Consider the following 19,711-nt stretch of genomic DNA (forward strand, 5'->3'; position numbering starts at 1 on the left):
AATGAATGTAAACATCCCATGTGACAGTAATAGGAGGTGACGGGTCCTCTTTATGGAGAGATCCGGGGTCTATAATGAATGTAAACATCCCATGTGACAGTAATAGGGGGTGACGGGTCCTCTTTATGGAGAGATCCTGGGTCTATAATGAATGTAAACATCCCATGTGACAGTAATAGGAGGTGACGGGTCCTCTTTATGGAGAGATCCTGGGTCTATAATGAATGTAAACATCCCATGTGACAGTAATAGGAGGTGACGGGTCCTCTTTATGGAGAGATCCTGGGTCTATAATGAATGTAAACATCCCATGTGACAGTAATAGGAGGTGACGGGTCCTCTTTATGGAGAGATCTGGGGTCTATAATGAATGTAAACATCCCGTGTGACAGTAATAGGGGGTGACGGGTCCTCTTTATGGAGAGATCCGGGGTCTATAATGAATGTAAACATCCCGTGTGACAGTAATAGGGGGTGACGGGTCCTCTTTATGGAGAGATCCGGGGTCTATAATGAATGTAAACATCCCATGTGACAGTAATAGGGGGTGACGGGTCCTCTTTATGGAGAGATCCGGGGTCTATAAGGAATGTAAACATCCCATGTGACAGTAATAGGGGGTGACGGGTCCTCTTTATGGAGGGATCCGGGGTCTATAATGAATGTAAACATCCCATGTGACAGTAATAGGAGGCGACGGGTCCTCTTTATGGAGAGATCCGGGGTCTATAATGAATGTAAACATCCCATGTGACAGTAATAGACGGCGACGGGTCCTCTTTATGGAGAGATCCGGGGTCTATAATGAATGTAAACATCCCATGTGACAGTAATAGGAGGTGACGGGTCCTCTTTATGGAGAGATCCGGGGTCTATAATGAATGTAAACATCCCATGTGACAGTAATAGACGGTGACGGGTCCTCTTTATGGAGAGATCCGGGGTCTATAATGAATGTAAACATCCCATGTGACAGTAATAGGAGGTGACGGGTCCTCTTTATGGAGAGATCCGGGGTCTATAATGAATGTAAACATCCCATGTGACAGTAATAGGAGGTGACGGGTCCTCTTTATGGAGGGATCCGGGGTCTATAATGAATGTAAACATCCCATGTGACAGTAATAGGAGGTGACGGGTCCTCTTTATGGAGAGATCCGGGGTCTATAATGAATGTAAACATCCCATGTGACAGTAATAGGGGGTGACGGGTCCTCTTTATGGAGAGATCCGGGGTCTATAATGAATGTAAACATCCCATGTGACAGTAATAGGGGGTGACGGGTCCTCTTTATAGAGAGATCCGGGGTCTATAATGAATGTAAACATCCCATGTGACAGTAATAGGGGGTGACGGGTCCTCTTTATGGAGAGATCCGGGGTCTATAATGAATGTAAACATCCAATGTGACAGTAATAGGGGGTGACGGGTCCTCTTTATGGAGAGATCCGGGGTCTATAATGAATGTAAACATCCCATGTGACAGTAATAGGAGGTGACGGGTTCTCTTTATGGAGAGATCCGGGGTCTATAATGAATGTAAACATCCCATGTGACAGTAATAGGGGGTGACGGGTCCTCTTTATAGAGAGATCCGGGGTCTATAATGAATGTAAACATCCCATGTGACAGTAATAGGGGGTGACGGGTCCTCTTTATAGAGAGATCCGGGGTCTATAATGAATGTAAACATCCCATGTGACAGTAATAGGAGGTGACGGGTCCTCTTTATGGAGAGATCCGGGGTCTATAATGAATGTAAACATCCCATGTGACAGTAATAGGGGGTGACGGGTCCTCTTTATGGAGAGATCCGGGGTCTATAATGAATGTAAACATCCCATGTGACAGTAATAGGGGGTGACGGGTCCTCTTTATGGAGAGATCCGGGGTCTATAATGTATGTAAACATCCCATGTGACAGTAATAGGAGGTGACGGGTCCTCTTTATGGAGAGATCCGGGGTCTATAATGAATGTAAACATCCCATGTGACAGTAATAGGGGGTGACGGGTCCTCTTTATGGAGAGATCCGGGGTCTATAATGAATGTAAACATTCCATGTGACAGTAATAGGAGGTGACGGGTCCTCTTTATGGAGAGATCCGGGGTCTTTTCACACTGACAGTGCCCGGGTGGTGGTAAAGGGCCACTAGTTTTAGCTCCACTAAGCTAGCTTTACCGTCCTTTTAGAGCCACTTATAACCCCCGATAGCGGCGGAATAAAGGGTTAAAAGTGCTGCTGCCGAGGCGCTTCTGTGGCGCTGCTCATTGATTTCAATGGGTATGGGCGATGGAGGAGCGCTGTATACACGGCTCCTAAAGCGCCTCCAAGATGCTGATTGCAGGACTTTTTTTGAGGTCCTGCCAGCGCAGCGCCCCCGTGTGGAAGCATTCGGGATATCACACTGGGATTGCAGATGAGGCTTTTTACAGGCGCTGTTTTTTAGTGCTAAATCGCATGAAAAACGCCTCCAATGTGAAAGGGATCTAAAGGCAGAAGTTGCATTCCACGCATTCCACGCATTAAGTCTTCTGCAGCACCCCCTCACCCCCCCAATATTTACCTGAGGTCCCTCCCCACCCTGGACTCCCCTCCTCATTGGCTGAGATAGGAGAGCCCAAGCAAGCCCTAGAAGGCAGCGGAAAGGGGGGGGGGGGGGCGTACTCTTCTTCTGCTTTATTATAGCAATTGAGTGGCTAATTAGCACTCTGATTGCTATTAAAAGAGAGTCGACCGTCAGCTCTAAAAAACACAATTCCGGAGTGATACCTGCAGTTGCATATCATCCCAGTACAGAGCATCCGCAAAGTACTCACAGTGCTTCACTTTTTCCACATTTTGTTATGTTACAGCCTTATTCCAAAATACATTAAATTCACTATTTTCCTCAAAATTCTACAACCATCCCCCATAATGACAACAGGAAAGACGTTTGAAATCTTTGCAAATGAATTTAAAATAAAAAGCAAAAAATAATCCCATGTACACAAGTATCACAGGCTCCTCCCACGCACACAAGTATCACAGGCTCCTCCCACGCACACAAATATCACAGGCTCCTCCCACGCACACAAGTATCACAGGCTCCTCCCACGCACACAAATATCACAGGCTCCTCCCACGCACACAAGTATCACAGGCTCCTCCCACGCACACAAGTATCACAGGCTCCTCCCACGCACACAAGTATCACAGGCTCCTCCCACGCACACAAGTATCACAGGCTCCTCCCACGCACACAAGTATCCAGGCTCCTCCCAGGCACACAAGTATCACAGGCTCCTCCCAGGCACACAAGTATCACAGGCTCCTTCCACGCACACAAGTATCACAGGCTCCTCCCACGCACACAAGTATCACAGGCTCCTCCCCCGCACACAAGTATCACAGGCTCCTCCCACGTACATAATTATCACAACCTTTCCTCAATACTTTGGTGAAGCTTCTTTGGCACCAATTACAACCTCCAGTCTTGGTGAGTATGATGTATGATGAGTATGATGTATGATGAGTATGATGAGTATGATGTATGATGAGTATGATGCTACAAGCTCGGCACTCCTATTTTTGGGCAGTTTCTCCCATTCTTCTTTGTAGGACCTCTCAAGCTCCATCAGGTTGGATGGGGAGCGTCGGTGCACAGACATTTCCAGATCGCTCCAGAGATGTTCAGTCGGGTCCACCGTATACCACCCCCGGTCCGCCATATACCGCCCCGGGTCCACCATATACCGCCCCGGGTCCACCATATACCGCCCCGGGTCCACCATATACCGCCCCGGGTCCACCATATACCGCCCCGGGTCCACCATATACCGCCCCGGGTCCACCATATACCGCCCCGGGTCCATCATATACCTCTCCAGGGGCTGGGCAGATCCTGCAGCCGCCATGCTTAGGGTTAAGGGGTGCAGATGATACCAACCGTCATACGAGCCCCCTTTTTAGTTTAATGACGTCATGCTGCAACCATGTTAAGGTGCGTGAGATTGCAGTGTGGTAGTGCACCATTATGGGAGGTGTCTAACACCTCCTGTCTGTAAAATGACCTATGCAAAGCAATCTGAACATGGATCACTCTTCAGAGGGCACCACAAGTCTGATAGAGCCCTAATGGTGCCCATATAAATTTATATTTAGATCCATAAAACACATCAAACCACAACCCCCCCACCCCACATTACACCCCACCAGACTCCCACCACACCCCCACCCCACATTACACCCCACCAGACTCCCACCCCACATTACACCCACCAGACTCCCACCCCACATTACACCCACCAGACTCCCACCACACCCCCACCCCACATTACACCCCACCAGACTCCCACCCCACATTACACCCACCAGACTCCCACCCCACATTACACCCCACCAGACTCCCACCCCACATTACACCCCACCAGACTCCCACCACACCCCCACCCCACATTACACCCCACCAGACTCCCACTCCACATTACACCCACCAGACTCCCACCCCACATTACACCCACCAGACTCCCACCACACCCCAACCCCACTCTCTCTCTCCCCCTCTCTTCTCCTCTCTCCTTCCTCTCCTCTATCTCTCCCTCTCTCGCCTCACTCGCTGATACATTATTTACTCATTTACTGACCTTGTGTATTAAAATGGCCTACAAGTGGTCCAGACATCTGCTGCATCCATCACACATAATGAACGATGAGACAATCCCAGCCGATGATCCAATCTCAGCCAATGTGCCAAGCCCAGCCAATGAGCCAAGCCCAGCCAATGTGCCAAGCCCAGCCAATGAGCCAAGCCCAGCCAATGAGACAATCCCAACCAATGAGCCAAGCCCAGCCAATGAGCCAAGCCCAGCCAATGAGACAATCCCAGCCAATGAGCCAAGCCCAGCCAATGAGACAATCCCAGCCAATGAGACAATCCCAGCCAATGAAACAATCCCAGCCAAGGAGCCAAGCCCAGCCGATGATCCAATCCCAGCCGATGATCCAATCCCAACCAATGAGCCAAGCCCAGCCGATGATCCAATCCCAGCCAAGGAGCCAAGCCCAGCCGATGATCCAATCCCAGCCGATGATCCAATCCCAACCAATGAGCCAAGCCCAGACGATGATCCAATCCCAACCGATGATTCAATCCCAACCGATGATTCAATCCCAACCGATGATCCAATCCCAGCCGATGATCCAATCTCAGCCGTTGATCCAATCCCAGCCGATGATCCAATCCCAGCCGATGATCCAATCTCAGCCGATGATCCAATCCCAGCCAAGGAGCCAAGCCCAGCCAATGAGCCAAGCCCAGCCAATGAGCCAAGCCCAGCCAATGAGCCAAGCCCAGCCAATGAGACAATCCCAACCAATGAGCCAAGCCCAGCCAATGAGCCAAGCCCAGCCAATGAGCCAAGCCCAGCCAATGAGACAATCCCAGCCAATGAGCCAAGCCCAGCCAATGAGACAATCCCAGCCAAGGAGCCAAGCCCAGCCAAGGAGCCAAGCCCAGACGATGATCCAATCCCAACCGATGATTCAATCCCAACCGATGATTCAATCCCAACCGATGATTCAATCCCAACCGATGATCCAATCTCAGCCGATGATCCAATCCCAGCCGATGATCCAATCCCAGCCGATGATCCAATCCCAGCCGATGATCCAATCCCAGCCAATGAGCCAAGCCCAGCCAATGAGCCAAGCCCAGCCAATGAGCCAAGCCCAGCCGATGAGACAATCCCAGCCGATGAGACAATCCCAGCCGATGATCCAATCTCAGCTGATGATCCAATCCCAGGCAACGAGCCTAGCCCAGCCAATGAGACAATCCCAGCCAATGAGCCAAGCCCAGCCAATGAGAAAATCCCAGCCAATGAGCCAATCCCAGCCAAGAAGCCAAGCCCGGACGATGATCCAATCCCAACCGATGATTCAATCCCAGCCGATGATCCAATCTCAGCCGATGATCCAATCCCAGCCGATGATCCAATCCCAGCCGATGATCCAATCCCAGCCGATGATCCAATCCCAGCCGATGATCCAATCTCAGCCGATGATCCAATCCCAGCCGATGATCCAATCCCAGCCGATGATCCAATCCCAGCCAAGGAGCCAATCCCAGCCAAGGAGCCAAGCCCAGCCAAGGAGCCAAACCCAGCCAATGATCCAATCCCAACCGATGATCCAATGTCAGCCGATGATCCAAGCCCAGCCAATGAGCCAAGCCCAGCCAATGAGCCAAGCCCAGCCAATGAGCCAAGCCCAGCCAATGAGACAATCCCAGCCAATGAGCCAAGCCCAGCCAATGAGCCAAGCCCAGCCTATGAGACAATCCCAACCAATGAGCCAAGCCCAGCCAATGAGACAATCCCAGCCAAGGAGCCAAGCCCAGCCGATGATCCAATCTCAGCTGATAATCCAATCCCAGGCAATGAGCCTAGCCCAGCCAATGAGACAATCCCAGCCAATGAGCCAAGCCCAGCCAATGAGAAAATCCCAGCCGATGAGCCAATCCCAGCCGTTGAGCCAATCCCAGCCAATGAGCCAATCCCAGCCAATGAGCCAATCCCAGCCGATGATCCAATCCCAGCCGATGATCCAATCCCAGCCAAGGAGCCAATCCCAGCCAAGGAGCCAAGCCCAGCCAAGGAGCCAAGCCCAGCCGATGATCCAATCCCAACCGATGATCCAATGTCAGCCGATGATCCAAGCCCAGCCAATGAGCCAAGCCCAGCCAATGAGCCAAGCCCAGCCAATGAGCCAAGCCCAGCCAATGAGACAATCCCAGCCAATGAGCCAAGCCCAGCCAATGAGCCAAGCCCAGCCTATGAGACAATCCCAACCAATGAGCCAAGCCCAGCCAATGAGACAATCCCAGCCAAGGAGCCAAGCCCAGCCGATGATCCAATCTCAGCTGATAATCCAATCCCAGGCAATGAGCCTAGCCCAGCCAATGAGACAATCCCAGCCAATGAGCCAAGCCCAGCCAATGAGAAAATCCCAGCCGATGAGCCAATCCCAGCCGTTGAGCCAATCCCAGCCAATGAGCCAATCCCAGCCAATGAGCCAATCCCAGCCGATGATCCAATCCCAGCCGATGAGCCAATCCCAGCCGATGAGCCAATCCCAGCCGATGAGCCAATCCCAGCCGAGGAGCCAAGCCCAGCCGATGATCCAAGCCCAGCCGATGATCCAATCCCAGCCAAGGAGCCAAGCCCAGCCAATGAGACAAGCCAAGCCAAGGAGCCAAGCCCAGCCGATGATCCAATCTCAGCCGATGATCCAATCCCAGCCAAGGAGCCAAGCCCAGCCAATGAGACAATCCCAGCCAATGAGCCAAGCCCAGCCAATGAGACAATCCAACCCAAGGAGCCAAGCCCAGCCGATGATCCAATCTCAGCTGATGATCCAATCCCAGCCGATGAGCCAATCCCAACCAATGAGACAATCCCAGCCAATGAGCCAAGCCCAGCCGATGAGACAATCCTAGCCAATGAGCCAAGCCCAGCCAATGAGACAATCCCAGCCGATGAGCCAATCCCAGCCAATGATCCAATCCCAGCTGATGAGCCAAGCCCAGCCGATGAGCCAAGCCCAGCCGATGATCCAATCTCAGCATATGAGCCAATCCCAGCCGATGATCCAATCCCAGCCAATGATCCAATCCCAGCCAAGGAGCCAATCCCAGCCAAGGAGCCAATCCCAGCCAAGGAGCCAATCCCAGCCAAGGAGCCAATCCCAGCCGATGAGCCAATCCCAGCCGATGAGCCAATCCCAGCCTAGGAGCCAAGCCTGAATCCAGAAGTATGGAATGTTGGGACTTTAATGACTCTAAAGGATAGGAAGAGGAATGGGGGGAATGTTGTCACGTTGTCGTGTTTCCATTAATATGCATTGTAAGAACACAAAGCGGCCATTAATAATTCATTCATTTCAATACATTTCCATAACCCTCTTGGATTTGGCACCCCCCCAGCCCTTTAGGGGTTTAGGATGCTTGGAGGTGGGGCGGGGTTTATGATCATGTGACTGCAGTGATTGGCTTTCATTTCTTTCACGTGATCCAAAAGCCGCCGATTGCAAGCAGCGATAAGAAGCTTTCCATTAGCCGCCGGCACGCTCTTGCGATCTTGCACGCAGACATGTGCCTAGGCCCACCCACGAGAGGCCGCATATTTACATGCAGCTGGTGCCAAGAGGTTAACACCCTAAAAGTGGAGCTCCACCCAAAATGCGAAGTTCCACTTGTTCGAGGGTTACCTGGTTTTGACAGGTACCCGCTCCCACTTCCGGCTTGGATCGCTGCGGTGAACTGAGCCAAAATTTCACCCACAGCACAGGTGCACAAGGCTCAGCACAACTCACGCATGCGCAGTAGGAAACTGTGTGGGAAGCCACAAGGCTTCATGTTTTCCTTACTTCAAGTGCCGGCGCCCGCACCCGGAAACAATTAAAGAATCGGCTGGGGTGAGGACATTGCTGGACCCTTAGACAGGTAAGTGTCTACTAAAAGTCAGCAGCCACAATGTTTGTATCTGCTGACTTTTATTTTTTTGGGGCGGAGCCCGGAGTTCCTCTTTATATACCAATGAGGCAGGAGAGTGGCTTAGTGTTGCAGCACCGGGGTACTGGGTATGAACCTTGGCTGCAGCTCATTCTGCATCCAGATTGCATGGTTTCCTCCCAGACATGCTGGTACGATGATTAGCGCTACTATGCAAGATAGATCCCTAGATTGTAAGCTCCTGGGGGCAGGGACTGAGCACGGCATGACTGATGGTGCCATATAAATCCCTGAAATAGATAAATGAACCTTTCATTTAGTGATTTTCTCGTTTCATTCTACGTGAAATGCGATCAACTTCAGATCATCGAGAGGAAAGAAGAAATGTGCAGTGTCATCAGAGGACACAAGGTGGCAGCAGAGACCTGCGGAGGGAGGACGCGCGGCTCCCCATGGAGGGTGGAGGCCGCCATTCTGCGACTTTGTATCTCAAATCATATTTAGGCGTTTTTGTTCCCGGTAATAAACAGACTGGATTTTCTGAACCGCATTCGGCATTTAAAGCCTTTCTCTGAATATAAAGCAAAATCACAGCGCCCCAAAACAGACCGAACCCCCCGAAATCCATCGTACCCCATACAGAGCTTCCGGAAACTACTCACAGCGCTTCACTTCTCCCACATTTTCTATGTTATTATTTTATTATTATTATTCCAAAATGGATTAAATTCATTATTTTCCTCAAAATTCTACAAACAATTCCCCATAATGACAACGTGAGAGAAGTTTTTTTTCTTGAAATCTTTGCAAGTTTATTAAAAATAAAAAATGAAAAAATTCCATGTACATAAATATCACAGGCTCCTCCCATGTACATAAATATCACAGGCTCCTCCCATGTACATAAGTATCACAGGCTCCTCCCATGTACATAAATATCACAGGCTCCTCCCATGTACATAAATATCACAGGCTCCTCCCATGTACATAAGTATCACAGGCTCCTCCCATGTACATAAGTATCACAGACTCCTCCCATGTACATAAGTATCACAGGCTCCTCCCATGTACAGAGGTATCACAGGCTCCTCCCATGTACATAAGTATCACAGGCTCCTCCCATGTACATAAGTATCACAGGTTCCTCCCATGTACATAAATATCACAGACTCCTCCCATGTACATAAGTATCACAGACTCCTCCCATGTACATAAATATCACAGGCTCCTCCCATGTACATAAGTATCACAGACTCCTCCCATGTACATAAGTATCACAGGTTCCTCCCATGTACATAAATATCACAGGCTCCTCCCATGTACATAAGTATCACAGACTCCTCCCATGTACAAAGGTATCACAGGCTCCTCCCATGTACATAAGTATCACAGGCTCCTCCCGTGTACATAAGTATCACAGGCTCCTCCCATGTACATAAGTATCACAGGCTCCTCCCATGTACATAAGTATCACAGGTTCCTCCCATGTACATAAATATCACAGGCTCCTCCCATGTACATAAGTATCACAGACTCCTCCCATGTACAAAGGTATCACAGGCTCCTCCCATGTACATAAGTATCACAGGCTCCTCCCGTGTACATAAGTATCACAGGCTCCTCCCATGTACATAAGTATCACAGGCTCCTCCCATGTACATAAATATCACAGGCTCCTCCCATGTACATAAATATCACAGGCTCCTCCCATGTACATAAATATCACAGGCTCCTCCCATGTACATAAGTATCACAGACTCCTCCCATGTACATAAGTATCACAGGCTCCTCCCATGTACAGAGGTATCACAGGCTCCTCCCATGTACATAAGTATCACAGGCTCCTCCCATGTACATAAGTATCACAGGTTCCTCCCATGTACATAAGTATCACAGGTTCCTCCCATGTACATAAATATCACAGACTCCTCCCATGTACATAAGTATCACAGGCTCCTCCCATGTACATAAGTATCACAGACTCCTCCCATGTACATAAGTATCACAGGTTCCTCCCATGTACATAAATATCACAGGCTCCTCCCATGTACAAAGGTATCACAGGCTCCTCCCATGTACATAAGTATCACAGGCTCCTCCCATGTACATAAGTATCACAGGTTCCTCCCATGTACATAAATATCACAGGCTCCTCCCATGTACATAAATATCACAGGCTCCTCCCATGTATATAAGTATCACAGGCTCCTCCCATGTACAAAGGTATCACAGGCTCCTCCCATGTACAAAGGTATCACAGACTCCTCCCATGTACATAAGTATCACAGGCTCCTCCCATGTACATAAGTATCACAGGCTCCTCCCATGTACAGAGGTATCACAGGCTCCTCCCATGTACATAAGTATCACAGGCTCCTCCCATGTACATAAGTATCACAGGCTCCTCCCATGTACATAAGTATCACAGGCTCCTCCCATGTACAGAGGTATCACAGGCTCCTCCCATGTACATAAGTATCACAGGCTCCTCCCATGTACATAAGTATCACAGGTTCCTCCCATGTACATAAGTATCACAGACTCCTCCCATGTACATAAGTATCACAGGCTCCTCCCATGTACATAAGTATCACAGGCTCCTCCCATGTACATAAATATCACAGGCTCCTCCCATGTACATAAGTATCACAGACTCCTCCCATGTACAAAGGTATCACAGGCTCCTCCCATGTACATAAGTATCACAGGCTCCTCCCATGTACAAAGGTATCACAGACTCCTCCCATGTACATAAGTATCACAGACTCCTCCCATGTACAGAAGTATCACAGGCTCCTCCCATGTACAGAAGTATCACAGGCTCCTCCCATGTACATAAGTATCACAGACTCCTCCCATGTACATAAGTATCACAGGCTCCTCCCATGTACAGAAGTATCACAGACTCCTCCCATGTACATAAGTATCACAGGCTCCTCCCATGTACATAAATATCACAGGCTCCTCCCATGTACAGAGGTATCACAGGCTCCTCCCATGTACATAAGTATCACAGGCTCCTCCCATGTACATAAATATCACAGGCTCCTCCCATGTACATAAATATCACAGGCTCCTCCCATGTACATAAGTATCACAGGTTCCTCCCATGTACATAAGTATCACAGGCTCCTCCCATGTACATAAATATCACAGGCTCCTCCCATGTACATAAGTATCACAGGCTCCTCCCATGTACATAAGTATAACAGGCTCCTCCCATGTACATAAATATCACAGGCTCCTCCCATGTACATAAGTATCACAGGTTCCTCCCATGTACATAAATATCACAGGTTCCTCCCATGTACATAAGTATCACAGGCTCCTCCCATGTACATAAATATCACAGGCTCCTCCCATGTACATAAGTATCACAGGTTCCTCCCATGTACATAAGTATCACAGGCTCCTCCCATGTACATAAATATCACAGGCTCCTCCCATGTACATAAATATCACAGGCTCCTCCCATGTACATAAATATCACAGGCTCCTCCCATGTACATAAGTATCACAGGCTCCTCCCATGTACAAAGGTATCACAGGCTCCTCCCATGTACAAAGGTATCACAGACTCCTCCCATGTACATAAGTATCACAGACTCCTCCCATGTACATAAGTATCACAGGCTCCTCCCATGTACAGAAGTATCACAGGCTCCTCCCATGTACATAAGTATCACAGACTCCTCCCATGTACATAAGTATCACAGGCTCCTCCCATGTACAGAAGTATCACAGACTCCTCCCATGTACATAAGTATCACAGGCTCCTCCCATGTACATAAATATCACAGGCTCCTCCCATGTACATAAGTATCACAGGTTCCTCCCATGTACATAAGTATCACAGGCTCCTCCCATGTACATAAATATCACAGGCTCCTCCCATGTACATAAGTATCACAGGCTCCTCCCATGTACAAAGGTATCACAGGCTCCTCCCATGTACAAAGGTATCACAGACTCCTCCCATGTACATAAGTATCACAGGCTCCTCCCATGTACAGAAGTATCACAGACTCCTCCCATGTACATAAGTATCACAGGCTCCTCCCATGTACAGAAGTATCACAGGCTCCTCCCATGTACAGAAGTATCACAGACTCCTCCCATGTACGTAAGTATCACAGGCTCCTCCCATGTACATAAATATCACAGGCTCCTCCCATGTACATAAGTATCACAGGTTCCTCCCATGTACATAAGTATCACAGGCTCCTCCCATGTACATAAATATCACAGGCTCCTCCCATGTACATAAGTATCACAGACTCCTCCCATGTACATAAGTATCACAGGCTCCTCCCCTGTACATAAGTATCACAGGCTCCTTCCATGTACATAAGTATCACAGACTCCTCCCATGTACATAAATATCACAGGCTCCTCCCATGTACATAAGTATCACAGGCTCCTCCCATGTACATAAAAATCACAGGCTCCTCCCATGTACATAAGTATCACAGGCTCCTCCCATGTACATAAATATCACAGGCTCCTCCCATGTACATAAGTATAACAGGCTCCTCCCATGTACATAAGTATCACAGACTCCTCCCATGTACAAAGGTATCACAGGCTCCTCCCATGTACATAAGTATCACAGGCTCCTCCCATGTACATAAGTATCACAGGCTCCTCCCATGTACATAAATATCACAGACTCCTCCCATGTACATAAATATCACAGGCTCCTCCCATGTACATAAGTATAACAGGCTCCTCCCATGTACATAAGTATCACAGACTCCTCCCATGTACAAAGGTATCACAGGCTCCTCCCATGTACATACGTATCACAGGCTCCTCCCATGTACATAAGTATCACAGACTCCTCCCATGTACATAAATATCACAGGCTCCTCCCATGTACATAAGTATCACAGGCTCCTCCCATGTACATAAGTATAACAGGCTCCTCCCATGTACATAAGTATCACAGACTCCTCCCATGTACATAAGTATAACAGGCTCCTCCCATGTACATAAGTATCACAGGCTCCTCCCATGTTCATAAGTATCACAGGCTCCTCCCATGTACATAAGTATCACATGCTCCTCCCATGTAGCCTGTGATACTTATGTACGTGGGAGGAGCCTGTGATACTTACATATGTGGGAGGAGCCTGTGATACTTATGTACATGGGAGGAGCCTGTGATGGGAGGAGCCTGTGATACTTACATACGTGGGAGGAGCCTGTGATACTTATGTACGTGGGAGGAGCCTGTGATACTTATGTTTATTTTTAATAAATTTGCAAAGATTTCAAGCAAATTTCTTTCACGTTGTCATTACCTTTTGTAGAAATAATTGTTTTCATCTTTTTTTTTTTTAATCCTGTGCTGCATCTCAGCTTTGCAGGTCTTCTGCAGCCTAATTGCAGCCACTTCCTGTCTCCATACACTCCAGTGATGGTCGGGGCGGGTTTCCTGATGGTGACACCAGTGGATCATGTGTGTGTGATGTGTGTGTGATGGGTGTGTGATGGGTGTGTGATGGGTGTGTGATGTATGTGTGATGTATGTGTGATGTGTGTGTGTGATGTGTGTGTGTGATGTGTGTGTGATGTGTGTGTGATGTGTGTGTGATGGGTGTGTGATGTGTGTGTGATGGGTGTGTGATGTGTGTGTGATGTGTGTGTGATGTGTGTGTGATGTGTGTGTGATGGGTGTGTGATGTGTGTGTGATGGGTGTGTGATGTGTGTGTGATGGGTGTGTGATGGGTGTGTGATGGGTGTGTGATGTGTGTGTGATGGGTGTGTGATGTGTGTGTGATGTGTGTGTGATGGGTGTGTGATGGGTGTGTGATGTGTGTGTGATGTGTGTGTGATGTGTGTGTGATGTGTGTGTGATGGGTGTGTGATGTGTGTGTGATGGGTGTGTGATGGGTGTGTGATGTGTGTGTGATGGGTGTGTGATGGGTGTGTGATGTGTGTGTGATGTGTGTGTGATGGGTGTGTGATGTGTGTGTGATGTGTGTGTGATGTGTGTGTGATGTGTGTGTGATGGGTGTGTGATGTGTGTGTGATGGGTGTGTGATGGGTGTGTGATGGGTGTGTGATGTGTGTGTGATGTGTGTGTGATGTGTGTGTGATGTGTGTGTGATGGGTGTGTGATGGGTGTGTGATGTGTGTGTGATGGGTGTGTGATGGGTGTGTGATGTGTGTGTGATGTGTGTGTGATGGGTGTGTGATGGGTGTGTGATGTGTGTGTGATGTGTGTGTGATGTGTGTGTGATGTGTGTGTGATGGGTGTGTGATGGGTGTGTGATGTGTGTGTGATGTGTGTGTGATGTGTGTGTGATGGGTGTGTGATGGGTGTGTGATGGGTGTGTGATGTGTATGTGATGTGTGTGTGATGGGTGTGTGATGGGTGTGTGATGTGTGTGTGATGTGTGTGTGATGGGTGTGTGATGGGTGTGTGATGGGTGTGTGATGGGTGTGTGATGTGTGTGTGATGTGTGTGTGATGGGTGTGTGATGGGTGTGTGATGTGTGTGTGATGTGTGTGTGATGGGTGTGTGATGTGTGTGTGTGATGTGTGTGTGATGTGTGTGTGATGTGTGTGTGTGATGTGTGTGTGATGTGTGTGTGATGGGTGTGTGATGGGTGTGTGATGTGTGTGTGATGGGTGTGTGATGTGTGTGTGATGGGTGTGTGATGGGTGTGTGATGTGTGTGTGATGTGTGTGTGATGTGTGTGTGATGGGTGTGTGATGTGTGTGTGATGGGTGTGTGATGGGTGTGTGATGTGTGTGTGATGTGTGTGTGATGGTGTGTGATGGGTGTGTGATGTGTGTGTGATGTGTGTGTGATGTGTGTGTGATGGGTGTGTGATGTGTGTGTGATGTGTGTGTGTGATGTGTGTGTGATGTGTGTGTGATGGGTGTGTGATGTGTGTGTGTGATGTGTGTGTGTGATGTGTGTGTGATGTGTGTGTGATGTGTGTGTGATGTGTGTGTGATGTTGTGTGTGATGTGTGTGTGATGTGTGTGTGATGTGTGTGTGATGTGTGTGTGATGTGTGTGTGATGTGTGTGTGATGGGTGTGTGATGTGTGTGTGATGTGTGTGTGATGTGTGTGTGATGTGTGTGTGATGTGTGTGTGATGTGTGTGTGATGGTGTGTGTGATGGGTGTGTGATGGGTGTGTGATGGGTGTGTGATGTGTGTGTGATGTGTGTGTGATGTGTGTGTGTGATGTGTGTGTGATGTGTGTGTGATGGGTGTGTGATGTGTGTGTGATGGGTGTGTGATGGGTGTGTGATGTGTGTGTGATGTGTGTGTGATGTGTGTGTGATGTGTGTGTGATGTGTGTGTGATGTGTGTGTGATGTGTGTGTGATGGGTGTGTGATGGGTGTGTGATGTGTGTGTGATGTGTGTGTGATGTGTGTGTGATGGGTGTGTGATGGGTGTGTGATGGGTGTGTGATGTGTGTGTGATGGGTGTGTGATGGGTGTGTGATGTGTGTGTGATGGGTGTGTGATGTGTGTGTGATGTGTGTGTGTGATGTGTGTGTGATGTGTGTGTGATGTGTGTGTGATGGGTGTGTGATGGGTGTGTGATGGGTGTGTGATGTGTGTGTGATGTGTGTGTGATGTGTGTGTGTGATGTGTGTGTGATGTGTGTGTGATGTGTGTGTGATGGGTGTGTGATGTGTGTGATGTGTGTGTGATGTGTGTGTGATGTGTGTGTGATGTGTGTGTGATGGGTGTGTGATGTGTGTGTGATGTGTGTGTGATGTGTGTGTGATGTGTGTGTGATGGGTGTGTGATGTGTGTGTGATGGGTGTGTGATGGGTGTGTGATGGGTGTGTGATGTGTGTGTGATGTGTGTGTGATGTGTGTGTGATGGGTGTGTGATGTGTGTGTGATGGGTGTGTGATGGGTGTGTGATGTGTGTGTGATGTGTGTGTGATGTGTGTGTGATGTGTGTGTGATGTGTGTGTGTGATGTGTGTGTGATGGGTGTGTGATGGGTGTGTGATGTGTGTGTGATGTGTGTGTGATGTGTGTGTGATGTGTGTGAGGTGTGTGTGATGTGTGTGTGATGTGTGTGTGATGGGTGTGTGATGGGTGTGTGATGGGTGTGTGATGTGTGTGTGTGATGTGTGTGTGATGTGTGTGTGTGATGTGTGTGTGATGTGTGTGTGATGGGTGTGTGATGGGTGTGTGATGTGTGTGTGATGGTGTGTGATGTGTGTGTGATGTGTGTGTGATGTGTGTGTGTGATGTGTGTGTGATGTGTGTGTGATGGGTGTGTGATGGGTGTGTGATGGGTGTGTGATGTGTGTGTGTGATGTGTGTGTGTGATGTGTGTGTGATGGGTGTGTGATGTGTGTGTGATGGTGTGTGATGTGTGTGTGATGTGTGTGTGATGTGTGTGTGATGGGTGTGTGATGTGTGTGTGATGGGTGTGTGATGGGTGTGTGATGGGTGTGTGATGTGTGTGTGATGTGTGTGTGATGTGTGTGTGATGGTGTGTGTGATGTGTGTGTGATGGGTGTGTGATGTGTGTGTGATGGGTGTGTGATGTGTGTGTGATGGGTGTGTGATGGGTGTGTGATGGGTGTGTGATGGGTGTGTGATGGGTGTGTGATGGGTGTGTGATGTGTGTGTGATGGGTGTGTGATGTGTGTGTGATGTGTGTGTGATGGGTGTGTGATGGGTGTGTGATGGGTGTGTGATGTGTGTGTGATGTGTGTGTGATGTGTGTGTGATGTGTGTGTGATGGGTGTGTGATGTGTGTGTGATGGGTGTGTGATGGTGTGTGTGATGTGTGTGTGATGTGTGTGTGATGGGTGTGTGATGGGTGTGTGATGTTGTGTGTGTGATGGGTGTGTGATGTGTGTGTGATGTGTGTGTGATGTGTGTGTGATGTGTGTGTGATGTGTGTGTGATGGGTGTGTGATGTGTGTGTGATGTGTGTGTGATGGGTGTGTGATGTGTGTGTGATGTGTGTGTGATGTGTGTGTGATGTGTGTGTGATGTGTGTGTGATGGGTGTGTGATGTGTGTGTGATGTGTGTGTGATGGGTGTGTGATGTGTGTGTGATGTGTGTGTGATGTGTGTGTGATGGGTGTGTGATGTGTGTGTGATGGGTGTGTGATGTGTGTGTGATGGGTGTGTGATGTGTGTGTGATGTGTGTGTGATGTGTGTGTGATGGGTGTGTGATGGGTGTGTGATGTGTGTGTGATGGGTGTGTGATGTGTGTGTGATGGGTGTGTGATGTGTGTGTGATGTGTGTGTGATGTGTGTGTGATTGTGTGTGATGTGTGTGTGATGGGTGTGTGATGTGTGTGTGATGTGTGTGTGATGTGTGTGTGATGTGGTGTGTGATGGGTGTGTGATGTGTGTGTGATGTGTGTGTGATGTGTGTGTGATGTGTGTGTGATGTGTGTGTGATGTGTGTGTGATGGGTGTGTGATGGGTGTGTGATGTGTGTGTGATGGGTGTGTGGTGTGTGTGTGATGTGTGTGTGATGTGTGTGTGATGGGTGTGTGATGGGTGTGTGATGTGTGTGTGATGGGTGTGTGGTGTGTGTGTGTGATGTGTGTGTGATGTGTGTGTGATGGGTGTGTGATGTGTGTGTGATGTGTGTGTGATGGGTGTGTGATGTGTGTGTGATGTGTGTGTGATGGGTGTGTGATGGGTGTGTGATGTGTGTGTGATGTGTGTGTGATGTGTGTGTGATGGGTGTGTGATGGGTGTGTGATGGGTGTGTGATGTGTGTGTGATGTGTGTGTGATGTGTGTGTGATGTGTGTGTGATGGGTGTGTGATGGGTGTGTGATGTGTGTGTGATGGGTGTGTGATGTGTGTGTGATGTGTGTGTGATGGGTGTGTGATGTGTGTGTGATGGGTGTGTGATGGGTGTGTGATGTGTGTGTGATGTGTGTGTGATGTGTGTGTGATGTGTGTGTGATGTGTGTGTGATGGGTGTGTGATGTGTGTGTGATGTGTGTGTGATGTGTGTGTGATGGGTGTGTGATGTGTGTGTGATGTGTGTGTGATGTGTGTGTGATGGTATGTGTGATGGGTGTGTGATGTGTGTGTGATGGGTGTGTGATGTGTGTGTGATGTGTGTGTGATGTGTGTGTGATGGGTGTGTGATGGGTGTGTGATGTGTGTGTGATGGGTGTGTGATGTGTGTGTGATGTGTGTGTGATGGGTGTGTGATGGGTGTGTGATGTGTGTGTGATGTGTGTGTGATGGGTGTGTGATGTGTGTGTGATGTGTGTGTGATGGGTGTGTGATGGGTGTGTGATGTGTGTGTGATGGGTGTGTGATGATGTGTGTGATGTGTGTGTGATGTGTGTGTGATGGGTGTGTGATGGGTGTGTGATGTGTGTGTGATGGGTGTGTGATGAGTGTGTGATGTGTGTGTGATGGGTGTGTGATGGGTGTGTGATGGGTGTGTGATGGGTGTGTGATGGGTGTGTGATGGGTGTGTGATGGGTGTGTGATGTGTGTGTGATGTGTGTGTGATGGGTGTGTGATGTGTGTGTGATGGGTGTGTGATGTGTGTGTGATGTGTGTGTGATGTGTGTGTGATGTGTGTGTGATGGGTGTGTGATGTGTGTGTGATGTGTGTGTGATGTGTGTGTGATGTGTGTGTGATGTGTGTGTGATGGGTGTGTGATGTGTGTGTGATGTGTGTGTGATGTGTGTGTGATGTGTGTGTGATGGGTGTGTGATGTGTGTGTGATGTGTGTGTGATGGGTGTGTGATGTGTGTGTGATGTGTGTGTGATGGGTGTGTGATGTGTGTGTGATGATGTGTGTGTGATGTGTGTGTGATGTGTGTGTGATGTGTGTGTGATGTGTGTGTGATGTGTGTGATGGGTGTGTGATGTGTGTGTGATGTGTGTGTGATGGGTGTGTGATGGGTGTGTGATGGGTGTGTGATGTGTGTGTGATGATGTGTGTGTGATGTGTGTGTGATGTGTGTGTGATGGGTGTGTGATGGGTGTGTGATGGGTGTGTGTGTGTGTGTGTGATGTGTGTGTGATGTGTGTGTGATGGGTGTGTGATGGGTGTGTGATGGGTGTGTGATGTGTGTGTGATGTGTGTGTGATGTGTGTGTGATGTGTGTGTGATGTGTGTGTGATGTGTGTGTGATGTGTGTGTGATGGGTGTGTGATGTGTGTGTGATGGGTGTGTGATGTGTGTGTGATGGGTGTGTGATGTGTGTGTGATGTGTGTGTGATGTGTGTG

This window comes from Lithobates pipiens, unplaced genomic scaffold, assembly GCF_037356315.1.
Source record: "Lithobates pipiens isolate NorthernLeopardFrog02 unplaced genomic scaffold, aLitPip1_a1.2 Scaffold_69, whole genome shotgun sequence".
In the NCBI taxonomy this organism is placed as follows: domain Eukaryota; kingdom Metazoa; phylum Chordata; class Amphibia; order Anura; family Ranidae; genus Lithobates; species Lithobates pipiens.